This window comes from Myotis lucifugus, unplaced genomic scaffold (assembly GCF_000147115.1).
Source record: "Myotis lucifugus unplaced genomic scaffold, Myoluc2.0 scaffold_532, whole genome shotgun sequence".
Taxonomy (NCBI): Eukaryota; Metazoa; Chordata; class Mammalia; order Chiroptera; family Vespertilionidae; genus Myotis; species Myotis lucifugus.
Genome location: NW_005871580.1, coordinates 306,561 through 322,888, shown reverse-complemented (window position 1 = coordinate 322,888; position 16,328 = coordinate 306,561). Strand labels below are relative to the sequence as shown.

At 39.0% G+C, this 16,328-nt stretch overlaps 1 pseudogene; it reads left to right on the top strand.

Moving 5' to 3' along the window:
- The first annotated feature begins 1,031 nt into the window (after positions 1-1,031).
- LOC111823524 lies at positions 1,032-1,512 on the top strand (annotated as a pseudogene).
- The last annotated feature ends 14,816 nt before the right edge of the window (positions 1,513-16,328 follow it).

The following is a 16,328-nucleotide window of genomic DNA, read 5'->3' as shown; positions in this document are numbered from 1 at the left end:
CAACTCTGTGACATGGACATTTTCTTATTTTGAGGGAGAAGGGGAGTAAACCAAATTCATTCTTGTTTTCATGTGGATGACCAGTGGTACCAACTTCATTCATTAAACGGTACTCCATTTCCTCCTAGTTTGAAATACCACCTATATCTTACGTCAGACTTCCATATATGCATAGGTCTGCTCCACATACTATTTCATTAGTTGATTTGTTATTTCTGGATGCAATTTTAATTTCCATATCTTTATAATATGTATTGCTATCTTAGAGGGTAAGTCCACCCTTCCTCCAATTTCTCTTTTAAAATTATTTTGACTGTTCTTGTATGTTTACTATTCCATATACCTTATTTCCACAAGAAAATAAAGTATCTTTATTATTGATAGGTCCTCCCTTCCCCCAACTGGTGGGCGGAGTATGACATAACCTGCAGCCCAGAAATACCTGAGTGACTAACCAGGTACCTTATATGGACTATACATTGGACCATCAATCCACCCCTGCCAAATACCCTAAGCCCTTGTCCTATATGGACAATGCAGTAAGCCACCAATCAGTGTGCGCCAAGTACACTAAGCCCCCCACCCCTTCCCATTTCGCCCCTCAAAAGGCGTGCCCACCCCTGCACGTGCTGCTGTCCTCCCCTTGCGAGACAGCCCGGCAGGTCCTTCTCCTCTAATAAAGCCTGTAGTCCTGGTTTTCGGCCTCTGTCTGATTTTTCACCTTATGTCCTTAGTCTGTGTCATGACCATTAATTCTATTTTTTGTTTATACCTCTATTTTTCTCAGTCTTATTTTAATCATAGTTAATTGTATAATAATTGTATTTCTTTCCCCAGTGAAGTGTGGGTTTACCAGGGACAGTGTTTGTGTTCACTGCTCTTTGTCATCTGGTGCCAAGAATACAGCCCAGAGCCTTGGGATGACATGAAGGGGAGAGAAAAAGTTGATTTTGGTGAGAAAGAGGGTGAGCTATATTAAGACAGGGCTCCACTTTTTAGCTGGAACCACTATCTTCCAGTAATTCATCAAAATGACTAACACAAAGGGAAAGAGGAGAGGTACCCGCTATATGCTCTTTAGGCCTTTTCGAAAACATGGAGTTGTTTCTTTGGCCACATATTTGCGAATCTACAAGAAAGGAATCTACAAGAAAGGTGATATTGTAGATATCAAGGAAATGGGCGCTGCTCAAAAAGGAATGCCCTACAATGTTACCAAGGCAAAACTGGAAGAGTCTACAATGTCACCCAGCATGGGGTGGGCATTGTTGTAAACAAACAAGTTACAGGTCAGCTTCTTCCCAAGAGAATTAATGTACAGACTGAGCATATTAAGCACTCTAAGAGCCCAGATAGCTTCCTGAAACGTGTGAAGGAAAATGATCACTAAAAGAAGGAAACCAAAGAGAAATTGCCTGGGTTCAACTGAAGCATCTGCCTCCTCCACTCAGAGAAACACACTTTGTGAGAACCAATGGAAAGGAGGCTGAGCTGCTGGAACCAATTCCCTAGAATTCATGGCATGGTAAGTGTTAAAACACAAAAGACCTCTAGCCCTGGCTGGGTAGCTCAGTTGGATTGTCCTGATACACCAAGGTTGTGAGTTCGATACTTAGAGCACATAAAAATCAACCAATGAGCTGTAACCGGTTTGGCTCAGTGGATAGAGTGTCGGCCTGCGGACTGAAAGGTCCCGGGTTCGATTCAGGTCAAGGGCATGTACCTTGGTTGCAGGCATATCCCCAGTGGGGGATGTGCAGGAGGCAGCTGGTCGATGTTTCTCTCTCATTGATGTTTCTGACTCTCTATCTCTCTCCCTTCCTCTCTGTAAAAAATCAATAAAATATATTTTTTTTAAAAAAAATCAACCAATGAATGCATAAATTAGTGGAACCAAAATTGATGTTTTTCTCACTCTCTCCCTGCCTCTCTCTCTACAATCAATAAATAAAAATTTGACAAAAATCAAAGACTGTTAAAAAAATGACTGGATGCCAGAAGAAGTATTTATTTTATATATTTTGGTCACTTAAATTATATAAGCAATCATCAGCCTCCTAGGAAAGATTAATTTATACTGAGGCCAGTCATCCCTGTGTTCCAGGAAATCTAATGCAATTTTGCTTTAAAATTAGAAAACTACACAGTGAAAAATATATTGAAGGTCATGCAAATGCAGAGTAAAGAGCTTTTTGGAATGGAGTTGAGGTCCTCAAGCTAAAGTGCTCTTTGTAATTCTAAAACAGTTGTCTGGATGCTGGGCAGTATTGTGTATCTGAATTTTGTCTTTCCTTAATACTCTCACTTAGAGAAATGTTTGTTTCATAGATTGTGTATGCTCATATTATTTTGTACTCAATATCCTCTTTCAAAAAAGTTACACACTCACACACCTTTATCACTAAATGAAAGCTAAACAGAAAAGTACTTAAAAACAGACAGAGGTATCCCTCTCTCTTAAAGCACATGAAAACACACATAATACAAATGTCAAACATAGCACACAATTCAGATTTGTTCTACATGATATTTTTACTAAAAGAGAATTCAAGTGAATTGGTGAGTGCGTCTTTTTCTAAAACCATCATGTCAAAATATTGCCACTTATAGAATATTTATTTAAGTATGCTTTCGAGTGGAAAAAAATTATACTAAAAAATAAGTTGTCAGGCCTGGCCAGCCTGGCTCAGTGGTTGAGCATCGACCTATGAACCAAGAGGTGACAGTTTGATTCCTGGTCAGGGCATCTGCCCAGGTTGCCGCTGGATCCCCAGTGTGAGGCGTGCAGGAGGCAGCCAACCAATGGTTCTCTCTAATCATTGATGTTTCTATCTCTCTCTTTCTCTCCCTTCCTCTCTGAAATCAATAAAATCATATTGATTTGAGTTGTCAGGAAAGTGGCATTGTGGTAAAAAAAATTGTAAATTTTAACTATGGGTTAAGAATGATAAATAAAAAAAGATTTAGCCTGATGTGTTGAAAGTTCATTATGAAATCTCCAATCATTTACTAGTAATAAATGTTAAATGTTCCATCCAAGTCTTAGCTATCACCATTGGGAATGGAATGAAGTGTGCATGCCCATGCTTGGGAATCAAGCAACAGGACAGAAGGGGAGTTTACTTATAACCTCTTAGATCAGAAGGTAATGAGACATCCTAAAAGCTTCTAAAGAGAAAACCAACGAACAGGTCATATGTAATGTACTAAGTGTCAGAACAGAATCAAATTTCTCCAGAGCTACAATGGGAGAAAGCCTTCAGAATTATGAGGAAAAATTATTACCAATTGTCAAAATGTTTCGTTATTATTCATTTGAATTTTTAAAAGATAACATTCCCATTATGCTAAACACCTGACACTAATACAAAATCATATTGAATATAAACTGTAATTGAAAAAAATTTTTAAAGTTTAAAGCTGCTACAGAATTAAAGGAAAAGATAACATTGGTTTATGGCTTTATGATTATAAGTATTCTTGACTCCTCTCCAATCTAAAAAGTAATCTCTTAGGAACACTGTTTCTTCCTTTTTTTTAATGTTATAATCATAGCAAAGTGTACATACTTTAATGCCTCACTGCTTAGAAAGTTGAGGTCTTTCTAGACTAGCCCTGTCCCTCTCATAGCTGCTCCCCAAGAAGAATTTATTCTTCTTTGAAGAACTCCAGTGTCACTTGCTTTGTATTATGATTTGTCTCCTCATTAGCTTGTGAGCATCAGAAGCTCAGTTTAATCATCTTACAATACCCACTTGCCCGCACAGGACCTTGAACATGGTAGGTGCTCAGTAGCTATGTGTTGAATGTCGCTACACCTTGAGTAATCTTACATCTTTGACAATCTTTCTAAAAACTTTTCCATTATTTCAGATTGCCTCCCCAACACCATTCCTAATTCAAAGCCAAAGGAGGAAAAGTTGTTTCAAAACCATGATTTTCTATAATTTGTTGCACAGGAAAAAAAAAAAATCATGTTGAAATCATGAGGTCCAATTACACTTCAATCCCAAGAATATTCCCTTTTTCATTTAAGTATCAATCATTAAGAGAAATAACCATTTATTACACTGAATTCATTATTCATTGCTCATAAATATTTGAGTTGAATCACTCCAGATGAGATTTGGTAGTAAAATATGAAATTTGAAGTTTTGCTTCCTACTGGAATAGTTGAATTCAGAACTTTTTAAAGCATCAAGTATAGTACTTCTCGCCCGCCCCGCCTCCGCCCAAATTGTACAATGAATGAATTCAGTTTTTCCCTTACACTGGTGAATATCCATTCCTTGGAAATGGAAATCAATATCCATTTAGCTCCTCTAAAAACCAGTAGTTGCTGCCTCCTATTTCTTTCTTTCCTTCCCCCCATTCCCCCAAATACAAGCAAAAGTTTATTTAGAAAGTCACAGAGATAGAAGTGAGCTTTGGAAGAAGTGAGCCAGCTGGGCTGTGTGGGCTCAGGAAACAAGTTACAGAGACAAAAGAAGGGCCTTGGAGCTTAGGAAAAAGAAAGGCCAAGAAAATACACCTGGGGGAAAGAAATGTAAAAGGTGCTGGCACAGAAAGAGAGAGAGAGAGAGAGAGAGAGAGAGAGAGAGAGAGAGGAAAGAATGAAGTAGGAAGAGGCACTGGCACACTCAAGAGAGAGAACGAGCCTGCTCCTATTTATTTTTATAGAAGCATAATATTATAAAATTATTAGTATATTGACTGCTGACTGGCAGGAGTATAAATCAGTTCAATTTAAATATGTAGCAAAACCTTAATTACATTTGATCCAAAAATTCTACTTCTAGGATTTTATTTAATGAAAACTAGCATGCATGAATTTAAAAAATTGCATATGTACAGTTTTTAAAAATCATAGCAATAGTTATAATAGCCAAAAATGTAGAAACAACCCATAAGCCAGTACTGAATTTGCTTAAATAGTGTTATAACTATGCAATGAAATGCTATGTAGCCATTAAAAATTCTCTTGTCAGGAAAAAAAAAAGGAAAATGTTTCGTATAAATAGGTGAAAAACTCAATTACAAAAGAATGGAAGAGGAAGTGTTAGAGATGGTCTATGCTTCCTGGGTTTTTGTCTTGCTTATAGGAATGAATTCAAACAAGAGACAGTACTAAGTAGCAGCAAAGCATGCAAGAGTTTAGTTGCAAGAAAAGAAAATACATTCAGATATAGTTTGGGTGAGCAAGTAGCCTAGCTGGTGGAAGGTGAACCAAGTGCCCTGCTTGTTTTGGCATTTGAAATTTTATTCCCTGGAGTTGGGTGGTGCAAAAATACCTTCTCAGGTTTCAAGGCTGCCCCACCCGGATGTTAAGCTATGTTAGACCACATCCTGCAGGAGGTTTCAAGTCTCCCCTTTCTTCACTCGGGTCTGCTAACTTTTGGTTAACTCTTATTTGTCATGTCTCCCACATCTTCCCCTTGAACTTAGACATCAATCTGACTCATGTCTGTCCAGCTCTCTACTCTAACAGAAGGAAGGACCTGGAAGTCTATATACCAAAATGTTTCAGTGGTCCTTTCCTGAGTAATAAATAGTGCAGGTGATTTTTATTTTTTATGTCTTTTTCTGCTTTGCCAGGATTGGAGACAATAACAAGTTTTTCTTTTATTAAATTAGGCAACAGATTTTAATAAAAAGTCAAAGCAACCCAGAGTCAATCCTAATATAAACTATGGACTTTAGGTGATCATGATGTGTCAATGTAGGTTATCATTTGTAACAAATGTATCTCTCTGGTGGGGATGTTGATAACAAGGGAAGCTGTGCATGTGGGAGTAGGGGGTATAAAGGAAATCTCTGTACTTTCTGTTCAATTTTGCCATGAACCTAAAACTGCTCAAAAAAACAAACTCTATTAAAATAAACATAGACAGACAGATAGATAGATAGATGATAGATAGATAGATAGATAGATAAGAAAGAAAGGAGGGAGATGGAATTCAAAGCATTAATTAGTACTAGTGTTGGGCAAAGTAATAGGTTCAGTAACTAATCTCTAGATTTTGTTAATCATCTTTATCCTGCTTCTTTCTTCTTACTCTTGCATGCACTCTCTAAATCTTCATTATAATATTGGAACTATGCCTAATTATAAGTAGTTCACGTTTATATAGCTCATTAATTTATAAAACATTTTACTATGTAAGAGAAATACAATTGTCTCAAATTTGAGGGGAAAAAAAGTGGTTTAGAGTAGAAATTTTTAAAATCTTTTTTGTTGTTGAGAGTATTAACCTCATCCATCTGGATCCCACCCCACCTCTCAGGCTTTCACCACCCTATTGTCTGTGTTTATGAGTAATGCATATATGTATCAAGTTCTTTGGTTAATCTCTTCCTGCCCCACCTTCCCCTTTCCCCTAAGATTCATCAGTCTATTCCATGTTTCCGTGCCTCAAGTTCCATTTTATTCATCAGCTTATTTTGTGCATTAGATTCCTTGTATCTTTATTTTGACTTTTATATTCAATTGTTGATAGATGCTTTTGTTGTTCATATTTTTTTCTTTTTGTTAGTCCTCACCTGAGGGTATTTTTATCCCACTGATTTTTAGAGAGTGGAGGGAGGGGAAGAGACAGAGAAAGAGAGAAACATCCATGTGAGAGAAACACATCACTTGGTTGCCTTATGCACATGCCTTGTTTATATTTTTAAACAGGGCTTATTTTTTCTTTTTCTTCTTCTTCTTCTTAATGAAGACCCTTCAACATTTCATATAATAATAGCTTGGTGGTGATGAACTCCTTTAGCTTTTTCTGGAAGGCTCTTTATCTGATCTTTAATTCTAAATGATAGCTTTGCTGGGTAATCTTGGTTGTAGGTCCTTGCTTTTCATCACTTTGAATATTTCTTGCCACTTCCTTCTGGCCTGCAAAGTTGCTGTAGAGGAATCAGCTGACAGTTGTATGGGCATTCCCTTGTAGGTAACGAACTGGTTTTAAGATTCTTTCTTAGTCTTTAACCTTTGGCATTTTAGTTATGATGTGTCTTGGTGTGGACTTCTTTGGGTTCATCTTGTTTGGGACTCTCTGTGCTTCCTGGACTTGTATGTCGATTTCTATCACCAGGTAGAGGAAGTTTTCTGTCATTATTTCTTCAAATAGGTTTTCAATTTCTTGCTCCTTCTGGCACTCCCATGATGCAAATGTTGGTACATTTGAAGTTGTCCGAAAGGCTTCTTAAACTATCTTCATAATTTTGGATTTTTTTTCTTTTTGATCTTCTGATTGGGTGTGTTTTGCTTCCTCATATTCCAAATCACTGATTTGATTCTAGTGTCCTCTACTCTACTGTTTATTCTCTGTAAATTATTCTTCATTGCAGTTAGTGTATCCTTCATTTCTAACTGGTCCTTTTTCATGTCTTTAATGGTTTCACTAAGTTCCATGAAATCCTCACTAACTTCCTTGACATCTCACTAAGTTTCTTGAAGCTTTCATTAAGTTCCTTGAGCATCCTTATAACCATTGTTTTGAACTCTGCATCTATTAGTTTGCTTGCTTTCATTTCATTTAGTTCTTTTTCTGGAGATTTCTTCTGTTCTTTAATTTGTGATATGTTTATTTGTCTCTGCATTTGGGCTGCTTCCCTGTGATTGTTTCTATTTATTAGGTAGAGCTGCTATGTCTCCCAGAATTGGTAGAGTGGTCTTTTGTCGTAGGTGTCTTGTAGGGCCTAATGGCTCAGCATTCCCATTCACTTAAGCTGGGCACTCTAGGTGTATCCCTGTGTGGGTTTTTTGCACTATCCTGTTGTAGTGGAGCCTTGATTGCTGTTGGCCTCACTGGGAGGAATTGATTCCCAGGCCAATTGGCTGTGAGGACCAGCTGTGACTACAGTGAAAGAGCTGCTGTGCAGAAGCTGACCCTATGGAGCAGGGGCTTTGGTGTTCACCAAATCTGCCCCTTGAGTGTGTCACTTGTGGATATGGTAGAGTTGTAATCTGGTGTGGTTTGAAGCTGTCCACTGGGTGCTCTGGGGCCTCCTGTGAGGGATAAAGTCAGCCATTGCCTGTGCCCTGCCTAGAGCCACATGGCATGAGCTACAGAACAATCTGAAGATAGTTGCTACTTGTGTGGGGCTTGGAAGTGCCCAGGAGAGGCCAAGTTCTAAACCTTAGCAAGCTGCTTCTAGTGCCAGTCCTGGGACCACTTATTGAGAAATATAGGACACACTGAGTTCAGCTGCTGCTTGTTTGAGAGATATTAGGAAAATCTGAAGCCTGAGCCAGAACAGGCCATTCATATGGAAAAGCTATAGCAAATAGCTTTGGTGGGGCTGGAAATTGGGTGGGGCAGGATCTCTGGGAATCACCAGGGTGGGGTGAACAATGTGGGCCAGGTTGATGGAGACTCAGATATAGTGCCTGCCAGTCGGCTCTGTGTGGGGGAAGGTCCCAGAACTTTTGTCTGGGAGAAAGCTGCCCAGAGTTCTTGCCCAGATGCCAGACAATTTAGTTCCTTCCTGTATATCCCTGGATCTTTCAGGCTGTTGCCCTAGAGCTGGAGCTCAGAAGGAGTGAGTTCAAGTAAGTTCATGTGTGGGCCCTTTAAGAGGAACTTCCTGGGACTCCAGCAGACTCCGTGCCACTCAGCCACAATCCCCACTGCTTTTTTCAGCCCAAAGTTACTGGGACTTTTCTTCCCAGCACTAAAAACCTGGGATGGGGGTCTGGTGTGGGACTGGGAGCCCTTGCTTCTTATGGGAGGCCTACTCAGTCAAGATATCCCTCATGATAAAAAAACACGCCACACATGGGTATTGGACAAGCCCGTTCCATGACTTCTCCCCTCCCACCAATCTCAATGTGGTTTCTTCTTTAATTCTCTAGTTGCAGGACTTATATTCAGCTGGATTTCAGGCAGTTTTCAATGTTGGTTATTCTACATTTTAGTTGTAATTTTGATGTGCTTGTGAGTACCTATATTTACCTACACTGCCATTTTGGTTCCTTCTAGAAGTTTCTTTTGTTTTAATAATTAAATCACCTTCTGGGAAGGATCTAGCATTTCTGAGAAAATGTTTTGAGCAATTTTTTGGTAGACTTAGATAAGACTAAGAGCCTCTTTAGGCCATGACTCCTTGGAGAAATGACTATCTCATATTTGAGGCAGGAAATATATAAAATGATTCTGAAATATCTTGTCTTAGAAAGAAACAAAATTATGAAAGATGACTGTGGTCACATTGAAAGGATTCAGTGAGAAGGCTAAAAGGATAATTCCAATGTAACCCTGATATTTGGGGGGTGGGGAGGCTAGCAATCGGAATCTGTGCCAGCAAGCCCAGTGTATATTCTTGATACCCTATACTTAAGTCACTGCCTCTTTCCCAGAAACTGGTCTTGCAAGACCTATTACCTGAATACAGAGGCCATAAACTATGAACAAGTGCACAGTCCCAGAGGGGTGGGGGATTACTAGTGCTGGTGCCAGGCCAGACCATTAGATATGGTTTCAAGACCCCCACACCTGGGGCCTTTTTTGCAAAACCTGTGAAAGGACCGGAAGCATAATCCATATTTGAGGGACAAAGACACCAGAAAGATATAAAGGATAAGCTCCCTGCATATTACTTTGCTCAGATTTGGGAAGTTATTCCGCTGAGTCTGCTGGTGTGATAAACTGTATAACTCCATTTCTCTAAAGTGTTGCTTAGTTTTTCTCCGGTCTTCTGCAACATCAGTAACCAACTTGAAGGGACTGTCATTGACCAAAGTGATAATGTGGACACCAAGAATAATGATAACCATAGTGAATTAAACATATCACATGTGTGAAAATTCAAGTATCCATATTTAGTCAACATAAAAGTACATTGATTGTCACTGAAGGATGCCAGAGAACCAACTTATTTGCCCACTAACAAAAAGAACTGTACCTCAGGAAAATCATGTGGGAAAATTCTTGCTTACAAAAGAATTCTAGATTATAAATATAAAAGAATTGATAAAATTGCAACATCACCACACATCCCTTAGTAAAATAATAAAATTTAAGAAATGCTTGATTGGCATGGCTCAGTGGTTGAGCGTTGACCTATGAATCAGGAGGTCATGGTTTAATACCGGGTCAAGGCACATGCCTGGGTTTCATGCTCAATCCCCAGTGTGGGGCACACAGGAGGCAGCTGATCAATGATTCTCTCTCACCTTTGGTGCTTTTATCTCTTACTCCCTCTCCTTTCCTTTGTGAAATAAATAAAAACATTTTTTTTAAAAAGGAAAGAAGAAAAATGATCAGCAATGGATGCTAAAACCATTAGGTGAAAAGTTGGCGGGAAACTTTTTAATGAATGGATGAGGCCAATGGTACAGAAACCAAAGATCAATCTTACCATCAAAAAAAGAGCATTAGTTATTATAAGCCTCTTGATGCTCAAAGTCCCTTTCCTTTGTCTTATTGCTTAGAGACATATACAATACCACCAATAAAGTATTTTTTGGGGGGGAGGGGAATCAGACTTGAATCTGATTAAGCCCCTAGATCTCACTACCAGTTTATAGGAAATTCAGAAAGGTGAAGAACACGGAGACGGGGAGAGAACATGGAAATGCAATTGGCAAAATCCAGAAAATGGGAAATTTTATACAAATACAAATAAACTGGGTGTTCCAACATCAACAACAAAATGAGGGAAAGAGAGAGGGAGAGAGAGAAAGAGAGCGAGAGAGAAACTATAGGTTAAAGCAGACTTAAGAAATATATCAAACAAATGTAATGGGAAGACCTTGTTTCTATCCTATAGAACAAAACAATTGTAAAAAACAAAAATTTATAAGATGATTGAGGAAGTTTGGATACTGACTAGATATTATATGAGTTAATAATATTAAGGAAGAATACTTTGAGCAAGAAGATGTGTTAGAAGTTCATCTTAAGGGATATCTTAGAAGGGATATGAAGTTTCTATAAGGGATGAAAATTTTTCTTTATTCTCATAAATTTTCCATCTGGTTTGCAAAATGAACTGACAGACAGATTAAAAGGAGAAAAGGCATATAAATTCATTTGATGTTTAAAAGTTTTAAGTAGCATGAGGAGACTTCATAGAGAGAAGAAACCCCCCTCCCCCGCACCCACCCACCCTTCACCGTTGGCAAAAAAAAAAAAAAAAAGGCAAGGCTTGGAGGCATTTATACCATTCTGTCCAAAGTGGATACATTTAAAGAGAAGCAACAAGACAAAGAAAAGGGACTTTGAGCTTCAAGAGGTGGCCTATTAAGGGAAGGCAAATATATGGGAAACTAGTGGTAGATTAGAGCTAGTTAGTAAGGTTTGTTTGTGCAAACTCTTTTTCAGTGGCATCTTGTCTTGGGCGATAAGGTTGTTATCCTCTTGTGTGTATGGGAAGTGGGGGACACTTTCAAAGGGGGAATTTATGGTATTTTCTGGAAGATAGAGGGATAGCAGCTCACCCTGTCTCTGCTTTTTCTCAATTGCCTTCAGTTCAAAATAATCCTTATGTCCCAGTGGCATATTTGGAGGTGGCATAGTCTGATCTACATATCTATAGGCGAAATCTGGAATTCACTTTAAAATAATCCAGTTTTGAAGGGGGAGTAGGTAGAAGTACACACAAGTAAGAGTGATTATGTGTTGAAGCAAGGTACTGGGCCATTATACTATTCTCTTTAAGTTGTATGTATTTGAACCACAATAAAAATCTTTTGGCTTTTCTGCAATGTGAGGGTGCAACTAGAAGTTTGCAATTTGGAAGAGAGCCTCTCCCAAACCATGCCAGAGTAATGATTTTAGATTTACACCCTTCAGACTGTGAGAAATACTTTTCTATTTTTTATAAATTAAAAAATGTCTAAGCCCTAGCTTGTTTGGCTTAGTGGATAGAGCATCAGCCTGCAGACTGAAGGGTCTTGGGTTTGATTCTGGTCAAGGGCACATGCCTGGGTTGTGGGCTTGATCCCCAGTAGGGGGTGTGCAGGAGGCAGCTGATCATTGATCTTTCTATCTCTCTCTCACACTCTCCCTTCCTCTCTGAAATCAATAAAAAATATATATTTTTTAAATGTTTTAAAATAAAGAGCCTTTATAGGTATTAGATTTCCCCACGTAGTCTTGCCTGAGTTGCTGAGTTGGTTAGAGCACTATCCTTACAGCCACAGGTTGTGGGTTCAATCCCCAGTCAGGGCACATATCAATGAACGCATAAATAAGTGAAACAACAAATATCTCTCTCTAATAAATAAAAAAATAATAATTTTTTAAAATTTCCCCACATACTTTTGTGAAGACTAACTTGTACATTAGGGGCCTGATAACATATATTCAGATATTTTTTCTTGTAAGTCCTTGGGTTACGTCAGAGATTCGTTCCTAGGGCACGAGGTAATGAGATTTTCACCGTAAGTGGGAACCCACCTACATAAGCACCTACGTCACTCACATGGAGCACATACACAGCAGTAATGAAGTGAAACAGTAAAAAAAAAATTTAAAAGAAAGACAACAATTCCTGACCTTTACTTGTGGTAAATAAATAATAAAAAACATAAAGCACATATGTTACATACGTCGAAATGACGGAACTTTTTTTTATATAAATAAATGGGAGATGGACGTAACCACGAAATGACGTACGTCGAGTCCGACATAACCTGAGGACTGTCTGTACTTACTCTACAAATGTTATCTAGCTACCTAGTCTTGTTTTTAAAAAACATGCCTGTGAAAAAAATCTATGAACTGACTTGCTTTAGATTCCTTTGAGCAAGATGGAAGGAAACGTTGACAATGCTTACAATAAATTGTTGCCTTGACAATTATTTGAATAACCCTGAGAGATTAGTAGTACAAGTATTAGTATTTTTCAGATGAGGAAACTGAGATTCAGAAAAGTTGACTTTCCCAAGGACAGAGAACTCTACTTGAATAATTAAAAGAATGATTAACAGAATCCAGGTAATGTAATGGGTAGTTGAATGCTAGCTCTTTTGCACCAATTGCTTTTCTATTACCCCCACTTCCTTGAAAGGTGGATGGAGATGTCCATGATTTCAAGCCCATGGAAAACCAGTTCTCTATGCTGTTGTGTGTGAGCCATTTTCTTTCTTACCTTGATTCTACTCATTTGACTTGAGGTGTACACAGTGAAAGAACAATCTTCCTCCTACTCTTTGTAGATAATCCTGATATATGAGTATTGTATTATAATATCACACTACTAGAGCTTTATTATGGGCAAGATCACTTCATGTATGAGAGCCTACTAGTATTTATTTTAAGGCCACTTAATGCTATTCATATAGGTGAAAATAAATCTCTCAGATTGGATGTAAAAGGAATATGAAGTTCTGACTTGTAAAATATGACATCGCTTCTTTGTCAGCCAGATCACTGGTATTCCATGCACTCTGCTTGTTTCCATCCTGTAAGTCATTTTATAAATTTTAGTCTTTTTTAACTCTATCTCAGGGGTTTTTGTCCATTCTTGCTACAGAGAGTGTGGGAACCCTAATCAGAGTACGCCGGATGCTCAAGGCCAAGTTGCCATATGCAGGTGTAAAAGCAAGGACACAGTAATCTTACTGTACAGGTGTACCTTTCTATAACCCAAATATAGATGTCACTAGTTGGCAAGAAGCCTCTTTTGTCTAAGTCAGTGGTTCTCAACCTTCTGGCCCTTTAAATACAGTTCCTCATGTTGTGACCCAACCATAAAATTATTTTCGTTGCTACTTCATAACTGTAATGTTGCTACTGTTATGAATCGTAATGTAAATATCTGATATGCAGGATGGTCTTAGGCGACCCCTGTGAAAGGGTCGTTCAACCGCCAAAGGGGTCGCGACCCACAGGTTAAGAACCGCTGGTCTAAGTTGATATAAAGAAGTGTTACTTACCAGCTGGTAGAGGGCTGCTGTGTGTACAATGGCTCCTATGTTTGCTGCAGCTACTTTGTGAGGCAACTTTGTACAGCTGCCTTTGTAAGCTACTTGGAAGAATTGCTTTGTCTGATGGCTCTCTGTTAGCAATAAAGTTTCTCTTACATGCCTACCAGTATGACTTCTCACATCTTCTCTGTCTAATACCTAGCATCCATAGGGGTATAGCCCTTAGTAGAGAAGAACCTGTAACCCCACAGAGAGTTACAGAGAGTGGAGGGGGGAGTAGGCACAATTGGGCGCAACCAGGCCTGCAGGGGGGACAGTGAGGGGTGACCAGGCAGGCAGGCAGGTGAGCGATTAGGAGCCAGCGGTCCAGGATTGTGAAAGGGATGTCTGACTGCCGGTTTAGGCCCGAACCCCTAAGGCAGCAGTTCTCAACCTGTGGGTCGTGACCCCTTTGGCGGTCAAATGACCCTTTCACAGGGGTTGCCTAAGACCATCCTGCATATCAGATATTTACATTACGATTCTTAACAGTAGCAACATTACAGTTATGAAGTAGCAACGAAAATAATTTTATGGTTGGGTCACAACATGAGCAACTGTATTTAAAGGGCCAGAAGGTTGAGAACCACTGCCCTAAGGGGTCCTGGATTGGAGTGGGTGCAGGCTGGGCCAAGGGGACACCCCCCCCCCACACCAATTTTGTGCACCAGGTCTCTAGTATTAGAATAAAAGTACAATAAAAAAACAAACCTTGTTCAATTTACAATAGATGAGGCCAAGAAAGGGAAAGCTTCAGCAAAAATTTAAAAGCCACTTCTCCACAATCAAGGCAAACAGATTCACTTCCAAATTTTAGTGCAATAATTCTGACAAGAGACTGTTGAGTTTGAAGCTGAAGTAATGGGAGAATTAGTACTTGGAAGAACTTCAAACTGAGTTAATCAGTGGTTGAAAAGATTAAGCAGTGGAGAAGATGAGAGAGGGAGAAGAGTAAGTTAAGAGCTCTAAATCCTCATTTATCATTACTGAAGTCACTAAGTAACATCTAAAATGGATAAATGATCAAACCATGATATTATGAAAATACTACTAATAGCCAACCTATATTAAATATTAATGTGCCAAGTATACTTCTAAGTTCTTGACATGTAATAATTCATTTACTCTTGTCAACTATCCTATGAGGTAGATATTATTATATGTCTTTAAGCATGCTATTTAAATCAATAAAGGTAACTACTAACACAAAGAGCTAATAGTTAAAAAGTCATTTCCTCTGGAAATGGGACTAAAAGGTAGAGAAGAGTAGGGAAGGGTTCCATTGTTTTTCATTCAAACTTTTCTGTAGTATTTATTTTAAAAAATATATATTTTTATTGATTTCAGAGAGGAAGGGAGAGATAGAAACATTAATGATGAGAGAGAATCTTTGATCGGCTGCCTCCCTCATGCTCCCTACTGGGGACTGAGCCAGCAACCCGGTTCATAGGTCGACACTCAATCACTGAGCCACACTGGCTGGGCTATACTATTTGATTTTTTAAAATTACTTCAGATACATATATATGAACATTGTAGCCCTGGCTGAGTACCTCAGTTGGTTAGAGCATCTTCCCAATATGCCAAGGTTGTGGTTTGATCCTTGGTCAGGGCACATACAAGAATCAACCAATGAATGCATAAATGAGTAGAACAAGAAATTGATGTTTCTCTCTCTCTCTCAAATTAATTTAAAAAATTGTTTTGGCTCTCTGCTCCCCCTGTTCATCAGATAGCTGTGTCTTCCTACACAGTACCACCTGCCACCCTGAGACACAATGGTGAAGGTCAGAGTGAACAGATTTGACCATATTGGGCACCTTGTCACCAGAGCTGCTTTTAACTTTGGCAAAGTGGATATTGTTGCTATCAATGACCCCTTCATTGACCTCATCTACATGGTCTACAACAGTCAAGACTGAGAACAGGAAGCTTGTCTCACTGGAAAGTCCATCTTTATCTTCCAGGAGCAAGATCCCTCCAACATCAAATGGGTGATGCTAGTGCTGAGTATGTTGTGGAGTCCACTGGCATTTTTATTACCATGGAGATGGCTGGGGCTCACTTGAAGAGTGGAGTCAAGAGGGTCATCATTTCTGCTCTTTCTCAAAACTATAGGTGAAATCCTTCCTCTTTCTAGGAGAATACTCTTCCTAGTTCTTTGTGTCTCCAGGTGTTATTTGGCTTATGGCAGCCTAACTGCCATCCTCTATCTTCACATGGCATTCTCCCTGTCTTTTCACATCATCTTTCCTGTATGTATATGTATGTCTCTGTTTCCACATTTCCCTCTTTTTAAAAATATTTTTTTTGATCCCACTACTAGGGATTGAACCTGCAACCCAAGCATGTTCCCTGACCAGAAATCTAACCATGACCTCCTGGTTCGTGGGTTGGCGCTCAACCACTGAACCACACTGGC